The following is a 10371-nucleotide window of genomic DNA, read 5'->3' as shown; positions in this document are numbered from 1 at the left end:
GAAACTCCAATACTTAGTCCACCTGATGTGAAGAGCTGACTCATTGGGGAAAACCCTGATGCTGGGAAAGATTGAAAGCAGGAGAAGAAGGGGATGACAGAGGATGAGATGGTTGGATGGCATCACCGACTCAATGGACATGAGTTTGGGTGGACTCCAGGAGTTGGTGATGGACAGGGAGGCCTGGCATGCTGCAGTTCATGGGGTCACAAAGAGTCAGACATGACTGAGCGACTGAACTGAACTGAACAGCTTTCTTTATGGTCCAACTCTCACATCCACACATAACTATTGGAAAAACCAAAGCTTTGACTAGATGGACATTTGCTGGCAAAGTAACATCGATGCTTTTTAATATGCTGTCTAGTTTCATCATACATTTTCTTCCAAGCAGCAAGTGTCTTTTAATTTCATGGCTGCAGTCACCATCTGCAGTGATTTTGGAGCCCAAGAAAATAGTCTTTTACTGTTTCCATTGTCTCCTCATCTATTTGCCTTGAAGTGATGGGACCAGATGCCATGATCTTAGTTTTTTGAATGTTGAGTTTTAAGTCAGCTTTTTCACTCTCCTCTTTCACTTTCATCAAGAGGCTCTTCAGTTCCTCTTCGCTTTCTGCCATAAGGGTGGTGTCATCTTCACATCTGAGGTTATTGGTATTTCTCCTGGCAATCCAGAATCCAGTTTGTGTTTCATCCAGCCTGCCATTTTGCATGATGTACTCTGCATAAAAGATAAATAAGCAGAGTGACAATATGCAGACTTGATGTACTCCTTTCCTGATTTGAAATCAGTCCATTGTTCCAAGTCCGGTTCTAACTGTTGCTTCTTGACCTGCATACAGATCTCCCAGGAAGTAGGTAAGATGGTATGGTATTCCCATGTCTTTAAGATTTTTCCACGATTTTTTGTGATCCACATAGTCAAAGGCTTTGACATAGTCAGTAAAGCAGAAGTAAATGTTTTTCTGGAACTCTCTTGCTTTTTTGATGATCCAATGGATGTTGGCAATTTGATCTCTGTTCTTCCTTTTCTAAATCCAGCTTGGACATCTGAAAGTTCTTGGTTCATGTACTGTTGAAGCCTTACTTGGAGAATTTTTAGCATTACTTTACTAGCATGTGAGATAAGTGCAATTGTGTGGTAGTTTGAACATTTTTTTGCATTGCCTTTCTTTGGGATTGAAATGAAAACTGACCTTTTCCAGTCCTGTGGCCATTGCTGAGTTTTCCAAATTTGCTGACATATTGAGTGCAGCACTTTAGCAACATTATAATATTTTGGAAGGTGAAATAGCTCAATTGAAATTCCATCACTTCTACTAGCTTTGTTCCTAGTAATTCTTCCTTTAGGAAGTAGGCTTTAGCCTACTTGACTTCACGTTCCAGGATCTCTGGCTCCAGGTGAGTGATCACACCATCGTGGTTTATGGATCATGAAGATGTTTTTTGTATAGTTCTTCTGTGAATTCTTGCCACCTCTTCTTAATTTGCTTCTATTAGGTTCAAACTGTTTCTGTCCTTTATTGAGCCCATCTTTGCATGAAATGTTCCCTTGGTATCTCTAATTTTCTTGAAGACATGTCTCGTCTTTCCCTTTCTATTGTTTTCCTGTAGGAAACTTAATTTATTTGCATGTGATATTTGTTTATGGTCTATTTCAACCGAGTGTCCTTTTAAAAAAAAATCCTCTTTTAGCTCTTCTCATTGTGAGTTTTTCAAATTTTATAGAATATTTCATACACCCAAAAATATATTTAAAATATTAAGATGTAGAACTACACACACCACCTAAATTGAGAAATAAACACTAAAAAATAAAAATAAAAATTAACCCCCCTTGCCATCTGTTCAACCCCAAGACTTTCTCTGAACTGCAAAGAATCACTCTCTTGAATTTGGTGATTACCTCTACATTTTTGAAAAGCTATGACCCATTGCTCCCAGGACACTACACTTTTTTGGTGTCCTCCTGTCTAGGCAGCTCTGGCAGCTACTCAGCCCTACCACAAATATGATAGTCTGGGTGGGCTTAAACCACAAAAATTTATCTTCTCACAGTTCTGGAGACTGGACATCCAAGATCAAAATGCTTGCAGACAGCACCTTCTTGCTGTGTCCTCTTCACATGGACTTTCCTCCATGTGTGTGCATGGTGGGATGAAGTGGGGGGAGCGGGAGAGAAAGGAAGAAAAGGAAAGAGGGAAAGACTTTCTTCATTTATAATACCACTAACCCTATCTCATTAGGCCATCATACTTCTGTCCTCATTTAACCTTGATTTCCTCCTAAAAGTTGTATCTCCAAACACAGTCATATTGGGAGTTATAGTTTCAGTATATAAATTTTGGGAGGACATAGTTCAATCCATAGCACCTCCTATATCACTGTCTCTTTAGTTTGTTCTTTTTATATCACTAAATTCCCCAAATTGGGCCCCGTCTTTAAATATGCTTTTTCTTTGCCTTTATTCACAGCCTTCATGATTCTACTTCACGTCTTACCTCTATTACCATCTATGTATTTTGATGTTACTGTACATTGCCAGTCTTCCTGCACAAACCTGACCCACCCACCCCATCTTCTCCATTACAGGCAATGACCATTCGCGTCCTCTGGTTACTCCAGTCAAACATTGGAGTTATTCCGCACTCCTCACTTTTTAATACTGCATTCTGTTTAATTGACCTATGTGTCTGTTTTTGTGCTATACCATACTGTTTGTGGTATACTCTCTGAGGTCAAGGAGGGTGTAATTCCCTCAGCATTTCTTTCTCAAGATTGTTTTGGCTATTCAGGGTCCTTTGTGTTTCCGTACAAATTTTATTTTATTATTTTTTTTCCTCTTTTTTTTTTAATTTAATTTTATTTTTAAACCTGAAACACTGTATTAGAATTGTTCTGGCTCTGTGAAAAGTTTTGCAGGGGTTGCATTGAATCTATAGATTGCATTAGATAGTATGGTCATTTTAACAATATTGATTCTTCAAATCGAAGGAAACAATATATCCTTCTGTTTATATTGTCTGCAATTTCTTTCATCAGCAGCTTACAGTTTTCAGAGTACAGTTCTTGTGCCTCTTTAGTTCAGTTCAGTTCAGTCGCTCAGTCGTGTCTGACTCTTTGCGACCCCATGAACTGCAGCATGCCAAGCCTCTCTGTCCATCACCAACTCCCGGACTTCACTCAAACTCATGTCCATTGAGTCGGTGATGCCATCCAACCATCTCATCCTCTGTCGTCCCCTTCTCCTCCTGCCCCCAATCCCTCCCAGCATCAGAGTCTTTTCCAATGAGTCAACTCTTCACATGAGGTGGCCAAAGTACTGGAGTTTCAGCTTCAGTATCAGTCCTTCCAAAGAACACCCAGGATTGATCTCCTTTAGGTAGCTTTATTCCTAGGTATTTTTTTTCTTTTTGATATGATGGTAAATAGGATTGTTTCCTTAATTTCTCTTTCTAATATTTTATTTTTAGTGCATAGAAATGCAGCAGATTTCTGTATATTAATGTATTTTGCAACTTTATTGAATTCATTGATGAATTCTCTTAGTTTTCTGGTAGCATCTTTAGGATCTTCTATTCATAATATCACGTCAACTCCAAACAGTGACAGTTTAACTTCCTCCTTTCCAATCTGTATTTCTTTTAATTCTTTTTCTTCTCTGATTGGTATAGCTATGACTTCCAAAAAAGCTAGGTTGAATAAAAGCGCTGAGAGTGTGCATCATTTTCTTGCTCGTCATCTCAGAGGAAATGCTTTCAACTTTTGGCCATTGAGTATGATTTTAGCTGCGGGTTTGTCATAAATGGCCTGTACTAGTTGACATGTGTTCACTTTATGCCTACTTTATGGAAAGTTTTTTTTTTTTTTTTTTCATGAACGGATGTTAAAGTCTATCAAAGTTTTTTCTGCATCTGTTGAAATGATCACATGGTTTTTATTTTCCAATTCATTGATGTAGTTTATCACATTGACTGATTTAAGGATATTGAAAATTCCTCATATCTCTGCAATAAATTTCATTTGATTGTGGTGTATGATCCTTTTAGTATATTGTTGAATTCAGTTTGCTAGTATTTTTTTGTGGGTTTTGGCATCTACTGTCATCAGTGATATTGACCTATAATTTTCTTTTTTGTGTGATATCTTTGCCTGGTTTTGGTATCAGGGTAATGCTGGCCTCATAGAATCAGTTTCATAAAGATAAGCATTGTACGTGCTCAGTGGCTCAGTTGTGTCCAACTCTTTGTGACATTTTGGACTGTAGCCTGCCAGGCTCCTTTGTCCATGGGATTTTCCATGCAAGACTATTGGAGAGGGTTGCCATTTCCTCTTCAGAGGATCATCCCAACCTAGGAATTGAACCCACATCTCCTGCATCTCCCACATTGCAGGTGGATTCTTTACCTGCTGAGCCATCAGGGCATTGACTCTTCTCTAAATGTTTGGTAGAATTCACCTGTGAAGTCATCTGGTCCTGGACTTTTGCTTGTTGGAAGTTTTAAAATTACTGATTTAATTTTATTACTGGTAATTGATCTGTTCATATTTTCTATTTCTTCCTGGTTCAGTTTTGGGAGATTGTTCCTTTCCAAAGATTTGTCCATTTCTTCTAGGTAGTCCATTTTATTGATGTGTACTTGCTTGTAGCACTTTTATGAGGTTTTGTGTTTCTGTGGTGTCTGTATAACTTTTCCTTTTTTATTTCTGATTTATTGATTTGGGCCCTCTCCCTTTTTATCTCAATGGGTCTAGCTATAGGTTTATCAACTTTGGTTATCTTGTCAAAGAATCAGCCTTTAGTTTCATTGAATGTTTCTAATTTTTTTAGTTTATATTTCATTTATTTCTGCTCTGATCTTTATGATTTCCTTTCTTCTATTAACTTTGGGGTTTGTTTTTTCTTATTTCTCTAGTTCCCTTAGGTATAAAGGTCAGGTTATTTATTTGAGATTTTCCTTGTTTCCTGAGATAAGCTTTTATTGCTATAAACTTCCCTCCTAGAAATGCTTTTGCTACATCCCATAGGTTTTGCATCATCATGTTTTTGTTTTCATTTCTGTCTGGGTCTTTTTTATTTCTTCTTTAATTTCTTAAGTGATCCACTGGTTGTTTAGAAGCATGTTTTTTAGCCTCCGTGTGTTGTGGGGTTTTGCTGCTTTTTCTTTTTTCTTTTTTTGTAGTTGATTTCTAGTCTTAGAGTGTTGTGGTTGGAAAAGACGTTTGATGTAATTTCAATTTTCTTACAGTTACTGAGGCTTGTTTTGTGGCCCATTGTGTGATATATCCTAGAGAATGTTCCATGTGCACTTGAAAAGAATGTGTGTTCTCCTGTTTTTGGATAGAATGCTCTATATATCAAGCAAGTTCATTTAGTCTAGTGTGCCATGTAAGGCCTGTGTTCCCTTACTGATTTTCTCTCTGATGAAAGAGGGGTGTTAAAATACTCTACTATTATTGAGTTACTATTGATTTCTCCTTTTATGTCTGTTAATATGTGCATTCTATATTGAGGTGCTCTTATGTTGGATGCATGTATATTCTAATTGTTGTAACTTCTTGGACTGATCCCTTGATCACTATGTAATGAATGCCCTTTTTGCCTCTTGTAAAGCCTTTATTTTAAAATATATCTTCTCTGATATAAATATTGCTGCTCTGGTTTCCTTTTCACTTCCATTTGCATGGAGTATGTTTTTCTACTCCCTCACTTTTGGTCTGTATGTGTCTCTAAATCTGAAGTTAGTGTCTTGTAGGCAACTTGTACACAGGTCTTATTTATTTTTTTTTTAATCCATTCAGACACTCTCCATCTTTTAGTTGGAGCATTTAGTCCATTTACATTTTAGGTAATTATCAATATATATGTTATTATTGTCACTTTGTTAATTGTTTTGAATTTGTTTTTGTAGGTCTTTTCTTCCCCTTCTTTTATTCTCTTCTCTCGTTATCTGGTGACTATCTTTAGTGTTATGTGTGGTTTCCTTTTTCCTTTTTGTGTGTATGTCTATTATAAATTTTTGGTTTGAAGTTTTTCTATAGCAATCTCTTTCTATATATCTATATGTAGAGAGAAATATGATTGTTTAAGTTACTGATGTCTTATTATATAGTTAATATATGTTATACCTATTATATTATTAATGATCTCTTAATTTTATATATATAGTTCAGTAACTATAGATAGATACAAAAATCCATAACTTATATATATAGAAAGAGAGAGAAAGAGAGAGAGAGATGATTATTTTAAGTTACTGATCTCTTAATTTCAAACACACTTTTAAAACCCTGTATTTATACTCTCTTCTCCTAATGATTACTGTTTTTGATGTCAAATACTACATCTAATTGTTTTCCATATTGCTTAACTGCTTATTGTATATAGAGATGATTTTAGTACTTTCGTCTTTTAACCTCACTGCTAGCTTTGTATGTGGATGATTTCCTACCTTTACTGTACTGGGCTTCCCTGGTGGCTCAGAAGGTAAAGTGGCTGCCTGCAATGCAGGAGACCTGGGTTTGATCCCTGGGTGGGGAAGATCTCCGGGAGAAGGAAATGGCAACCCACTCCATTATTCTTGTCTGGAAAATCCCATGGACAGAGAAGCCTGGTAGGCTACAGTCCATGGGGTCACAGACAGTCAGACACAACTGAGTGACTTCACTTTCACTTTCACTGTATGTTAACCCTTACCAGTGAGCCTTTTCCTTTTGTAAGTTTCTCATTTCTAGTTGTGGCTTTTCCACCTAAAAAAAGTTAGCATTCATTGTAAAGGTAGTTTGGTGACACTGACCCCTTTTCACTTTAGCTTGTCTGTGAAGCTTTTGATTGCACCATCAAATGTGAAAGAGAATATACTTACTTGGCAGAAGAGATTCCGTGATCATGAAGGCGTTTTCCTCAGGACAAGGCTTATCCATTGCACTCTGAATGTGCTGATCCTTGCAATTTCCACAAATGTGGGGAACTTGGCTGTGTAATTTGTGATAGCACTCTCCTAGTCTTAAAAACCTCTGAAAAAAAAAAAAGTCTTGCTTGGTAGAGTTTATTCTGCTTTTTAAATTGTTTTAAGTCTTTATTGAAATTATTACAATATAACTTGTTTTATGTTTTGATTTTCTGGCTGCAAAACATGTGAGATCTTAGGCCCCTCACCAGGGATCAACTCACATCCCCCTCACTGGAAGGCAAAGTCCTAACCACCGTACTGCCAGGAAAGCCCCCAGACTGTATTCTTGGCTGTAAATTTTTCTCTTTTATCACTTTAAATAAATCGCACCATTCCCTTTAGGCCTGCACAGTTTCCACTGAAAAATCAGTTGACAGCTTAATGGGAGTTCCCTTATATGTTATTTGTTGCTTTTCCCTTGTTGCTTTTAATATTCTCCCATTAACTTAAGTTTTGTCATTTTAATTGCAACATATCTTGGTTTGTTCCTCTTTGCGTTTGACCTGTATGGGACTCCCTGTACTTCATGAACTTGGGTGACTGTTTTCTTTCTCAAGTTAGTGAAGTTTTCATCTGTTATATCTACAAATGTTTTCTCAGTGGTCTTTCTCTCTCTCTTCTCCTTCTGAGGCCCCTATAGTGAGTGTATTACTGTGCTTGATGTTGTCTCAGAGGTCTCTTAAACTGTCCTCATCTCTTTTATTCTTTTTTTTTTTTCTGTTCAGCAGCAGTGACTTCTACTTCTCTGCCTTCCAGCTAGGGTCGGACATGACTGAGCGACTTCACTTTCACTTTTCACTTTCATGCATTGGAGAAGGAAATGGCAACCCACTCCAGTGTTCTTGCCTGGAAAATCCCAGGGACGGGGGGGCCTGGTGGGCTGCCGTCTATGGGGTCACACAGAGTCGGACACGACTGAAGTGACTTAGCAGCAGTAGCAGCAGCAGCCTTCCAGCTAACTGATCTGTTACTCTGTATCCTTTAATTTAGTATTGATTCCTTCTAGTGTATTTTTCATTTCAGTTATTGCATTTTTAAATCTGTTTGGTTGCTTTTTATATTTTCTAACTCTTTGTTAAAAGCTTCTAGCTTCTTACTCTATTCATCCATTCTCCTCTTGAGTTCTCTAGTTATCGTTGTAATCACTACTCTTAACTCTTTCTCAGATAGATTACCTATCTCTACTTCACTAGTTCCTTTGGGGTTTTATCTTGTTTCTTCAGTTCAGTTCAGTTCAGTCGCTCAGTCGTGTCCGACTCTTTGCGACCCCATGAATCACAGCACACCAGGCCTCCCTGTCCATCACCAACTCCCGGAGTTCACTCAGACTCACATCCATCAAGTCAGTGATGCCATCCAGCCATCTCATCCTCTGTCGTCCCCTTCTCCTCCTGCCCCCAACCCTCCCAGCCTTAAACATTTTCCTCTGACATCTAACTTTGTCTAAGTTGCTATTTGTATTCTTATGTATGTGGTAGGTTAGTTAGATTTCTTGGCCCTGGAGAAATGGCCCTCTGTAGGAGACATCCTGTGCCTCTAAGCAGTGCATTACCTTCACTTAGGCTGTATGCTCCGGGAATTCCCCCTAAGAGGACTGCATGGCTCCTTCTGTTGTGGCGGCCTGACTATGTGGGCAGTCTCCTAGTCCTGGTTGGCTCCTGTTTTGGTTGGTTGCCAGGCCCTGCCTTGTGTGAATGCTGCTGGCTGCTCTTCACTGGGGCCTGGTCACAAGGCAGTTGTTGGTAGAACTGTGGGGGATCCCAGGGCTAGTGCTGGCTTTCTGGTGGGTGGAGTCAGGGTCCCAAAAACTGCAGAGCTGTTGCTCACCCACTGGCAGGTGAAGCAAGGTCCTGGGGTTATTGCCAAATTACTAGCAGGCACAGATGTTTCCTGTAGTCTGCCTGCAGGGCCCAGGAATCTCAGAACTCATTTCAGATACTTTGGTAGGTGGGGGTGGTTTCTGACACATTTGGATACGGTGCCCATGTTGTCCTGAAATGTGTTCACCTGCTACTGGGCAGAACCAGGGCCCTGCTAGTCTCAGGGTAGAGTCTGACTCATTGAGGGCAGGCTGAATCCACAGGCTTTGGGATTGTAGTGTTCTTGCTACTGATGTCTGTTCGCTGGTGAGTGAGGGTAGTCTAAAAGCTAGTGCAGGCTTCCAGGGAAGAAATGCTGGTACCTGTCCATTGGTGGGTAGAACTGTGTCTCAGCCCCCTAGTGGGCAAGGCCATGTCTAGGGTCATGTCTAGAGGTGGCTGTTGGCTCAGGAAATCCTTAGACAGCCTGTTGGTTGACACTACCTGAGCAAGTTAATTGTTTGTCCTGAGGTGTTCCAGCACTGGTACCTACAGGCTGTTGGGTGGGGCAAGGTCTTGGTGCTAATATACCAAGAAGGCATCCACCAACAGCAGTGTTCATATGGTTTAATGCTCCCAAATATGTCTCCACCAGTGTCCATGTCCTCAGGGTGAGCAACAGTCAAACCCTGCCTCTCCAGGAAACTCCAAAATCAGCAGATATGTTTGGCCCAGAATCTTATCAAATCACTGCTTTTACCCTGGGTCCGGGGGCATGTGAGGTTTTTGTGTGCATGCCTTTGAAGAGTAAAATTTCTATTTCCCCCGGTCCTGTGGAGCTCCTGAAATTAAGCCCCACAGGCCTTCAGGGCCAAAAGCTTTGGGGGCTTATCTTCCTACTGCCATACCCCCGGGCTGGGGAGTCTGATGTGGGGCTCAGGACTCTCATTCCTATGGGAGAACCTCTGCAATATTCTCCAGTGTATGGGTCCTCTACCTGGCAGGTATGGGATTTGATTATATCACAAGTTCACCCCTTCTCCCAGTCTCATTGTGGTTCCTCTTTATGTCTTCATCTTCAGAAAGTCTTTTCTGGTAAGTTCTAGTCTTATTCATCCATGGTTGTCCTGCAGATCATTGTGAGTTTGATGTACTCATGAGAGAAGGTGAGTTCAGAATCTATCTGCCATCTCAGCCAGTCTTCCTGGATGACATTCTTAAAGAAACTTCCTTCTGCTTCAAGTTTGAAGTGGTAGGTTTTAGCTTTCAGCTCCCTTGAATTCCCTGCATCCTGATTTCACAAAATTAAGCTTCACAATTTTTATTTAAGGTTGTATTATAGCTAGTTCTTCATTTTATTAAAAAGAAGTGTTTTTTTCCCCTGTATTTTCATTCTTTGTAATTTTAATTGGATTTTAGAAATTATATAGAGCAAAAATGCCTTAACTGTATCATATGGTATGTAGTCTTTGGACGTTTCAAAGCTAGGGAGTAATAAAAACAAAATGTAGGGTGGTAGTTGCTTCTGTATGGTGTCAGGGAATGGGACTGAGAAAGAGTATGCAAGTTGATGCAATGATGTAAATAATACTCTAGTTTTGAAGTTGACAGCTGGGTTC

The 10371-nt window shown here is 39.4% G+C and overlaps 1 pseudogene; it reads left to right on the top strand.

The window, feature by feature from the left end:
• The first annotated feature begins 6858 nt into the window (after nucleotides 1-6858).
• On the top strand, nucleotides 6859-7007 carry LOC112581285 (annotated as a pseudogene).
• Nucleotides 7008-10371: the final 3364 nt, after the last annotated feature.

Source organism: Bubalus bubalis, chromosome 21, assembly GCF_019923935.1.
Source record: "Bubalus bubalis isolate 160015118507 breed Murrah chromosome 21, NDDB_SH_1, whole genome shotgun sequence".
NCBI lineage: Eukaryota > Metazoa > Chordata > Mammalia > Artiodactyla > Bovidae > Bubalus > Bubalus bubalis.
Note: the sequence above shows the minus strand (reverse complement) of the source record. Positions and strands in the feature narration are given on the sequence as shown.